Source organism: Argopecten irradians, chromosome 7 (assembly GCF_041381155.1).
Source record: "Argopecten irradians isolate NY chromosome 7, Ai_NY, whole genome shotgun sequence".
NCBI lineage: Eukaryota > Metazoa > Mollusca > Bivalvia > Pectinida > Pectinidae > Argopecten > Argopecten irradians.
In genome coordinates, this window is record NC_091140.1 from 16,900,630 (window position 1) to 16,911,811 (window position 11,182).

At 36.3% G+C, this 11,182-nt stretch overlaps 1 protein-coding gene across 1 annotated transcript in view; it reads right to left on the bottom strand.

Annotated features, from left to right (window-relative positions):
- LOC138327704 (uncharacterized) overlaps positions 1-10,386 on the bottom strand; it is a 108,578-nt gene extending 98,192 nt beyond the window's left edge. Inside the window, 1 exon segment of the mRNA XM_069274014.1 lies at positions 10,233-10,386. The gene's annotated coding sequence lies outside the window, so the exon portion shown is untranslated.
- Positions 10,387-11,182: the final 796 nt, after the last annotated feature.

Here is an 11,182-nt window from a genome sequence, read left to right on the forward strand (position 1 = left end):
GGCAGGAACCGAAAACCATCCATATTTTACAGTGAGGTACAGTGTACTGAGATTTTTGACATTTTAATTTCACAGCAGGGGGTGGTTGATAAATCATCCATAACACATTAGAGATGATATCACTCAACAATACAGAATTCTCCTCTCAACCAATTCCATTGTTACAGGTATGCATGTTATTGTTTTTATAAAACCTTTCTAGGAATCCACATCCCACCATCATTGGGGACTATTTTTGGTTGATTGCACTACCCGGTACACTATGTACGCTATAATTATATAAGTGCAGCGTAGTGTTGTGCGATCAACCATGGGTCTTGACAGACAATGTTTCCCACAAGCTTTAGAGTATGTAAGTGCTATATTGACTAAAACTGTATACCACTTTGGAGTTATGAAGTATAATCAAGTTTTTTCTGTGGTTTGGACATTATGGAAATGCCACTCCCCCTTTTAAGATTAAATTGACTAGCAATTCGTGTGCTGAATCAGCATATTTAAAGGTGATTTCCAGTAGTAAAATTAACAATATCTGCCAGACTGATTCCAGTAGATATGTCTATACCATATCGCCTTTGAAGTATAAGGATAAATCATCACATTTCTTGTTTTGTAGAGATTTGTATCTAACAAAATGCATGACACAGACTATATCTCAAAACTGATCATCAAGAAATATATATATCATTATTATAAAATTTCTTTGTAGAAGATTTTCTTGAATTTTTTTTAATCAATTTTGTTGGTCTTATCACTTAGATAAAACTTCTCACAGGTTCTTAAATGTAACAAGAGGCCCAGAGGGCCTGTATCGCTCACCTGGTTTGTAATGCCTAGGAATGTTCTGAATACAGGTTCATAGTTTCTTTTCTGAAGGAATTTGAATATTTACCTCTAATTCCCCTATTGGGCCCCACTCTTTCTGCTCCAGAGGGTCAAAGCCAAAATACATACGAATACTGTTAACCCCAAGGATGTTTCTAGGCCAAATTTGGTTAAAATCCAAGCAGAACTATATGACTATTAGCGACTTATAGGATTTACCACTATTTCCCCTATTAGGCCCTGCCCCTCCTGCCGCCAGGTGTCAGAGCCAAAATTTATACAAACTCTATTTCCCTTCCTCCAAGGATGTTTGTGGTCAAATTTGGTTTCAATCCATGCAGAACTCTAGGACAAATAGCAATTTATAGGATTTACCTCTATTTCCCCTATTGGGCATCGCCCCTCCTGCCCCCGGGGGTTCAGAGCCATATTTTTATACAAGTTCTGTTCCCCTTCCCCCAAGGATGTTTCTGGCCAAATTTGGTAACAAGAGGCCCAGAGGGCCTGTATCGCTCACCTGGTTTGTAATACCAAGTAATGTTCTAAACACAGGTTCATTGTTTCTTTTCTGAAGAAATTCCAATATTTACCTCTAATTCTCCAATTGAGCGCCACCCCTCCGGGGGGTCAGAGCCAAAATTTATACAAGTTCTGTTCCCCTTCCCCCAAGGATGTTTCTGGCCAAATTTGGTTAGAATCAATTAAGAACTCTAGGACACGTAGCGATTTATAGGATTTACCTCTATTTCCTCTACTGGGCCCCGCCCCACCTGCCCCTGGGGGGGGTCAGAGCCAAAATTTATGAAAGTTCTGTTACCCTTCCCCCAAGGATTTTTCTGGCCAAATTTGGTTACAATCCATACAGAACTCTAGGACAAGTAGCGATTGATAGGATTTACCTCTTTTCCCCCTTTTGGGCCCCGCCCCTCCTGCCCCCGGGGGTTCAGAGCCAAAATTTATACAAGTTCTGTTCCCCTTCCCCCAAGGATGTTTCTGGCCAAATTTGGTTACAATCCATGCAGAAATCTATGACTAGTATTGATTTAAAGGAAATTGTCATTTTCAAAGGTAAACTCCTATTATTTGTTACTATGTTGAAACATCTTAATCACTCAGCCACCTTGGCCAAGTGTGGGTCACTAGTTACTGGTCAAATGAATAAGGAATGTGGTATAGAGATTCTACCCAATTACGGGAATTAATAAAAATATTGTTATTTTGGTTCATTTCCCGCCTCCTCATTCAGTGATGAATGTCCGTGAGACTCATGCAGAAATGTTTTAAAAACAAGAGGCCCAAGGGCCTTAACGGTCATCTGACTACCTTGGCAATAATCATATAGGAAATTAATTAGATATAGTGTCATGGTAGCTATCTTCGATTTGGGATCAACCAGAGATGTAACAACACTTTGTCAGGACCACGTTAGGATCATTTCATGCAAGTTCCATCCAAATCGCACCGGTAGAACTTGAGAAGAAGTTCAAAATGTGTTTTCAAGATGGCGGCTGTGGTGGTCATCTTGGATTTTGGATCGACCCGAAAAAAAACAACACTTTGTCAGGACCATGTCAGGATAATTTCATGCAAGTTTCAGCCAATTCGCGCCAGTAGAACTAGAGAAGAAGTTCAAAATGTGTTTTCAAGATGGCAGCTGTGGCGGCTCTCTTGGATTTCAGATCGACCCGAAAAATAACAACACTTTGTCGGGACCATGTAAGGATCATTTCATGCAAGTTTCAGCCAATTCGCACCAGTAGAACTTGAGAAGAAGTTCAAAATGTGTTTTCAAGACGGCGGCTGTGGTGGTCATCTTGGATTTCGGATTGACCCAAAAAATAACAACACTTTGACGGGACCATGTAAGGATCATTTCAAGCAAGTTTCAGCCAATTCGCACCAGTAGAACTTGAGAAGAAGTTCAAAATGTGTTTTCAAGATGGCGGCCATCTTGGATTTCGGGGAAAAAAAACAACTTTGTCATGTCCATGTCAGTATCGCACCAATAGAACTTGACAAGAAGTTCATGTGTTTTCAAGATAGAACTTGAGAAGAAGTTCATGTGTTTTCAAGATGGCGGCTGTGGTGGCCATCTCGGATTTCGGATCGACCCGAAAAAGTTTACACTTTGTCGGGACCATGTCAGTGTCATTTCACGTGAATTTCAGCTAAATTGCAGTGGTAGAACTTGAGAAGAAGTTCAAAATGTGACAGATGGATCAGATGACCTAAAAATAGTCAGTTTCTCTTTCTGTGATAAGGCCTACCGGTACTGTAAATACATTTTAATTTTTCATAACATTTGATTGAATTTTATATTCATGCATCTTTACTTTTGTAAGAAAATATTGCTAGATTTTTAACCGTCTGACTTGCAACTGTTAAACATATATGACGTTCAAAAATCCAAGATGGTGTCACCTTCTAGATTGATGTTGTCTGGAAATCAGATCGACCCCCCCCCCCCACTTTTGACCTTTATTTCTTCTCTGAGTGGGTGGGGGAGGAGGTCTTATTTACGGTGAAATACGGTAGATCCAGGATCTGTAGCAATTAATACCAACCAGATTTTATTTCCCTGATAAACACACAAAATTAATAGAAGTAACTAAATTGCCACTACATCATTAGTTATCTCTCACGGCTGTTTTGTTTGATGTAGGGTTTCATACATACTGGTAACAATTAATTACATGGCTCTGATATGAAATGCTAAAACATCAATGACTGATACAATTTTATGTTGCCTTAGGTTTCCTGATCACAATGGCAAACTTATATTTCTTTGACTTGATATTTATAAACTATTACTTTCCATGCTTCCTTTATAGTCAGGCCACAACATTATAACCACTTTTTTCCTGCTATCAGAGTAATAATGTCTTTACCTCACTGACTAATATAAACAATTCTTTATAATCTCTGGCTGGTTTGGCAATAGACCACCTCATGCTTTTCAAGATCAGCGCTTACTGATTGTACTAGGAAGCAATCATTTGACCCATTTACATTGAACAGAGGTCAAGGTCATAGTCAGCTACTTGTTCCAGTTAAAGCTTCTGATCAAACTTATGAATTCAGTATCTATTCCCCATATTCATGAAGACGTCCTTATTGAAGGTCATTAAACATGCTAGTACATATGTACATGTATGTCAAACATCAGGTCTTTCTCATGGCATCATAGTATGGAAAGGAAGTTGTTCAATGAGAGAAGTCCATGAATACAGATCCAAAATGCAACAAAGCACTGTAAGCCAACTTTTTTTCAGGTACAATTTACTTTTGCGATTTTAACAATCAAAGTAGATTTGGGAAAGTTTATCTTTGCGAATTCATATCTGGCTAATTCATATTGGAAGGTATTTTATACTAATAGTCAATCAGTTTTGAATTGGAAATCGCGAAATTTAGAGCCCTTGAATGAATGTTTAATTGCAATTGGTTTACAATATATTCTAACTTCACTTATCTTTTGGGAAAAAATTGACTGTATATTGAAGAATAATTTTTTCATGAAATAAATCCAGAATACCATCATTGTCAGACCAAATAAGAGCATTCATGATCCTGATATCAAAAGTCAATAAAAGATGTTTTTGCCCGTTTTGTTGTGCTATGACTGAAGTGTGCCCCTCTGACAATAGAGAGAATGGCCTTTAAATGTGTAGAGTTCCATCTCTGAAGATAGGGAGAATGGCCATTAAATGTGTAGATTTCCATCAATGTAACACACATAAAACTGAACATGATGTAATTCCCACAACACACACTCCCATTGATTAACAGCAATAACATGCAATGTTTACATATATTTTTGCTACAATGCAAATTAACACTGATCATTGATTATTGATTAATAATAAAGTACCATTAATTTTTTTAAAACAATGTGATTTAATTTGTACGTAGCCATGCTCTTTAGTTGTCCATGTTAGCAAAAACATTCTAATAAAGAAGAATGGAAGCAAACAAGGGCAAAAAGGTCCTGTCCATAATGCCTATCTGAACATATATTAAATGAAAGACTTCAAGACAATATTTCTACTTCCTGATAGAGAATTCTCCAACCATTCTTAAAGATTTGTCACCGGTTTTAGTTGCGAAAGATTTCTCGGTCAACTTCAAGCGTAAGATATAGCTCTGGTAAAACAATTACATGATGTCATAACATCATGCTTCATGACGTCATGCTATGTAACCATGGCATACATTGTTGATGATGTCATCAATATTGACTTGCGATCGACGGAACATGTTCATATCACGGTAAAAATGCTTCTTTTAAAGGTTATTGTCTCATCTTCTTCTTTTTTATATATAGGAGAAAAAGAATTATTCCCCTATGAGAATGTGACAAATTTCGTTGTTACACCCTCTTTGTAGGGAAAGATTCTGTAAGTCTTTAGTTTAGATTAATATTAAATGGCAGATTGATCCACTTTCAGTTTCATAGAAAGGGAAATCTAATGTGAAATCTCAGCAATGTTTCCTTTTGGAATACTCCATCCTTCTATCCCCAGGTGTCTGATCATGGCACCACACCCACCACAGATAGATCTACTTCAGTCAAATGAAACATATTTTTTTCTGCTTTCTCTTCTTTACCCTTTCTATTGAAAGTTTGATAATTATGTCAAATGTCTATGACCAAGCTGGGGAATCCTCAATATTAAGCAGTATGGAACAGTTAATTTTAAAGTCTCTTAATAGCAATGAATATCTAATATAAAACATCCTCACAAAGTTCTAATAAAAAGCACCTCAAAGCACCTCATGAAGTTCCAATACAAAGCAACTTTGTGGAATTCATGCAGTTCTCATACAAAGCAACTCTGAGCAACTCACAAAGTTCTTAGAAGCAACTCGGAGAAACTCAACTAACAATTAAGTTGTAATGCAAAGCAACTCATGAAGATTAAATTTTAATACAATTTCAAGTCAGAGCAACTCATGAAGTTATAATACAAAGCTACTTAGAGCAACTTGACTACCAATGAAAACCTACATCATTATCTGTAGTGTATTAATTCCTAACAGCAATGAAGTTCAAAGACAAAACAATACAATTCAGAGCAACTCACCTGCTTTTGACAGTGTAGACTTGTTCAACTGTTCGACGTAATTATAGTAGACAGAACATCTTCTTTAATTCATGAGAGACTACGTACAGCTTACGTAACACACCAGTGAAATGGTGGGTATGGAATTAAATTAGGCATGACATCGTCACCGTTACTATAGATTGGACAGACAGAGTCACTTGGGAGTTAACACATAATGTATAGTGACAACACAGAATTCATCCCCAGATATATGGTATAGAGTCTACCACACAAGGCTTACACCACAGCCAATTGTGCTTTTGCAAATACATATATGAATACCATATTCCATGTGAATTTCATAAACTTCAAGGCTAATTTTATTTGAGCATTTAAGAAATTAGGGTGCGTAGTGGTTAAATATGAGATACTGCTTGTCCAGCACGTTCAAAATATTGGTAACCTTGGTATGATTTATCCAGTAACAGCAAAGAACTAGAACTGGAAGCCATTGGTGACTAGGTTACCATGACAACTAAAATTTTGACTATAGAAAATCTGCAATCACATCTAAAACATTGCTGTAAAGTTTCATTGAAATTCAACCAGTAGTTCAGGAGGTGTTTTCTGGACAATATAAATTGTACTTCACTACACGATAGGTGGGCAAGGCTTGTTATAATATAAAATCTGGTACTGTTAGATTACACCCGAATTATACAAAGAAACCATATTTTGTGCTAGCAGTCCTGAGAATCACAAATGATAAATACTAAGAGGCCATACCTATAGAGCCATGCGTACACTATATCACTTGGTTATGATAATCAGCTTATTGTAAGACTATTAGGTCAAAGGTAAAGCGTTTGATTAGAGCAAAGGCATGGATTTTAGAGATCACGTGTTCTGCTCCACTACATTTGAATAGTAAGAGGCCATATGGGCCTGCAATGCTGACATAGATTTCTGCTACCTCCATCTTTAATTAGTTATAAGTGGTGGTACATTACCTTTTTCGACCCAATTAGCGCCCATATCCCTATAAACGCCCCTCCCGCTTCTGAGGCCTCGATTTTAATTGCCCATGCATAAATTAAGACAAAAACTACACAAAACTCTCTAGATTTGCAATAATTATGTCTTATTAGCACCTTAAGTTTTCAATTTTTTAAACGCCCTGGGCGCTTATTGGGTCGAATACGGTATCTACTATAGTACACATCCATCTACAATCAATCATGGCTGATAGCAGAAACACTAGACACACTTACGGAGTATGATGCTAGAAAAAATTCAAACTAAAATAGCTATAAATTATCTGCCTCAATATGACATTCCGGAAGCGACATACTACAAAAAAAAAACTAGGGGAATATTTAAGTTTTTTATACCCTACTAATTCATGGTAGGATGGTGTAAAAGCATCAGCTGATTGATTTTTTATTTTACCCAGTCACCCCTGAAATTGGCCGTGGTGGTCAAGTGGTTAAAATGTTCCGACATATTACCAAAAGCCCTCCATCTCTGGGTCGCGAGTTCAAATCCCATGTCAGACCACTGCTCAGTGGTTTTTCACCAGGTTCTCTGGCTTTCCTCCACCATCTAAATCAGGCACATGCATCCTTTAATTACCCTGGCTGTTAATAGGACATTAAACTCATAAAACCAAACCATGCAAAGTTCCAGTTGTTAAGTCCTCAGGAGTTAAAGGCCCACTACCTTTCCGAAACGGCTTTTAATTTTTTAAATGGGAATGTAAAACAAGATCGATAATTTTGTAGTCTTAAAAATTATTAACTTACTGTTAATACTACATTTATCATCACCTTCTGAACGATTTGATTAAAATAAATAAAATGTTTATTTTCATAACGCGGGTCATATTATGTTTCCCGCCGTCGTCCTAAATACCGCGCGCAGGTTGATTATCACTGCGCCAGACGGCAAAACAGCGAATTGACTCGCAACTGTTTTCATATATTACGCAGGAAATCTTGCATTTGTTTGGTGTCGTAACCTTATTTTAGGTCATCGGTATGCATTTTCTGATTTTCATTTCAGAATATTTTATTGTCAGATGTTACATACAATTGGAATTGGGCAACAGGCAACATGCCTATACACGCCCTCTCCTTACATATTAACAGTAGATACAAATTAATATTGATATATACATAAATAATCTTAATTGCTATATTTATTTAATGATGATGATTTCCTAAAACATCAAGCTAGATATTGATAAACATCATATACAAAATGTCTCCTACTTCATATCATTACAAATAGAAAAAAAAAATGATTTTACAAGATATTCAACGAATTCAACGAAATCTATTCAACAAAATCAGCGAAATCTATTGAAATCTATTGGTATCTCTGACAAAGCACTGAACTTTATCCAATATAGCTTTGTTAATGTTTATATCGTGTCTTTCAGAGCCTTGCAAAAATGTTTGTGTTGTCAGTGGTATATCATTGTCAAGTTCCAAGATAGAGTTAAAAAGGAGCCGTCTAGGGTTGACGTATAAAGGACAGTATAGAAAATAGTGTTAAAATGGGAATGTAAAACAAGATCGATAATTTTGTAGTCTTAAAAATTATTAACTTACCGTTAATACTACATTTATCATCACCTTCTGAACGATTTGATTAAAATAAATAAAATGTTTATTTTCATAACGCGGGTCGTATTATGTTTCCCGCCGTCGTCCTAAATACCGCGCGCAGGTTGATTATCACTGCGCCAGACGGCAAAACAGCGAATTGACTCGCCACTGTTTTCATATATTACGCAGGAAATCTTGCATTTGTTTGGTGTCGTAACCTTATTTTAGGTCATCGGTATGCATTTTCTGATGTTATTTATGTTTTTTAAGAAACCTTTATATTTTGCTCCAGAAAGGTAATGGGCCTTTAATGAAATCAATTAACTTGCATATTCATTTGTATTGAAATTAAATAAACAAACTTATTCCATTTTGATATTTTTGCATGTAAAGATTTGTACCCTCAGTACATACTGCTCTATAGTACAATGTACCAAACAATTTGTGTATATATCTACAATGGAGGTCTACAGCATGTTAGTGTCCAATGTTTAAGAGAATATATTTCTTGGAACAAACTACAATAGGCTTCATTTTATATCGTACCAAGACTTTTATAAAAGGTTATATCGTCTATATCAGCCAAACTACAAAGCAGATCTGACCAAATTTTACCTATCTAATTTGACAGTGAATATTTGTTACTGGTGTAGAAATGCAAGCACCTGCCAAAGTTACTGCTCGGTAATTGCCAATTGCAGGTTTCATTACCCAAAGGAAGTTTGCTATGCCAATATGTAATAAATAAGTAAGGTAGACCAGTAATTGTAGATGTCTTTTACTTTTTTCTGTGAGTGTCATTAGCTACAAGTCTGTTGCCAAAGATTCCATGTTACATATCAACTGTCACAGAGATTTTGTCCGACATTGTCACCATGGCAACCAAAGATAAAACTACCCAGTTATTCTTATACATTGTATTTAGTCTCAATTGAGAAATCTTTTTCCTTAAATCACATCAAGAAATTTTATGTTTCAACTTGATATCAGTACAATTAATATTTAAGCTACAAAGGGTTTTTAAAATTAACTGATGTATTATATCAGAATCTGGAGGATTGTTCTATCAATAAAAATTATATATGAACATGAGAAATAATGCTGATATGCATAATTTGGTTTTGCTCATTTGATGTGCATTCATTCAATCCTGACACTTTAACTACACTTCGTATATTATGGCATGTCGTCCTTTGGATCTAAAGCATGTTATTTTGGAGACTCTATAAAAAGTGGACATACATGTATGCTTAACTCCTGAGACGGGGAAGCATGTGCAGGGGTCAACCCTAGTAAGAATTGGTATATGTCCCAGTGATGTTTTAAAGAGATTCTGTTGCACTTGTCTCAGTTTCCCTAGCCTGTCTAAGATTTAAGCAATATATGCATCACAGAAAGGGATGGGCCAAAAACTGGTGTTTAGAGGCCACAAAAAAGGGTTTCCAAATTCAAATTTCTCTTCTTTTTCTCTCTCCTTTTTTTCAATCTTTTAACACCCTTGATATCAAAATAAAAGGCACTTTATGCATTGGAAATCAGGCAGAAGTGAAAATCAAAGATATAAATAACAAATTTCCAATATCAATGAAACATTCTATTTTCAAATCCGAATTCAGAAATATTCTATTTTCAAATTTGAATTTAAAGTCATATTAGACCTAAGATACATGGAAGATTGTCCAAGAAAGACATCAACAAAAATTTTAAATGTTGAGAAGACAGGATGGCCTGAATATGATCAGTAATACCTTACCTACTGTTTCCTGGGTATATAGAGAATATACAACACCCGGACTCCTGTTAATTCTACATGATGGCAGTTGTACGTAAATCTTATTCTTGTAAATGTTTGCCCCTCCCTGAACCTACAGGTGGTACATCACACGAGTCGCCACACACACTGTAACATTGATGACCTCATGATGACACCTCCGGTTCTCCTCCCGATGACGAGTCATCGTGCTGCACCGATACATGTTGGCTGACAGCGCCATTGCAGTCATCCCTTACACATAGCATATTCTGAGAATCTGCTGAGCTACTAATTCTCTACACAATGTCTCTGGCTCAATACAAGTCTCCCCAATCACAGTCTGGATTAATGGTGGTGGTGGAGAGACACCAATCTTGTGGAGTTGTTCCCAGTAACATACAGACACTTGTTGTGCTGTACTGGCTTCATGTATATAATCCATATCCGCTTCATGTATTATATAACATAAACATTTTGTAAATACCATAGTTTTTCAGCTAAAAGTTCCTGGGATTTCCATCATTACTCATACATTAATTGGTTTACAGAGATACAAGAGGCCCATGGGGCCAGATGAATATCTTAGTTCTAAAACATGATAGATGTTTTGCTATTGGAATGAATTTTTACCAATATGGTTTTAAAAACTGATTACCGTGTACAAATAATAACATTTTAGTCTATGGATAATTGAAGTTTTCATTAAAGAACCCAAAGACTTAAGTGAACTACCTCAAATATATGTCAAGGTCAGTAAATTGAAGAAACTTTCTTTGAAGTCAAGTATATCTATACACGTATAAGAAATAAAAACAGTAACGACTGACTAGTGAACGCTTTCACCCCATTTAAGTGAGCTCTTCAGACAGTCTGAAGAGCTCCACTGAACGGGCCCCCGGGAGAAAGCGCTCATTAGTCAGACTTTGTTGTTTTTATTTCTTATAGATTTT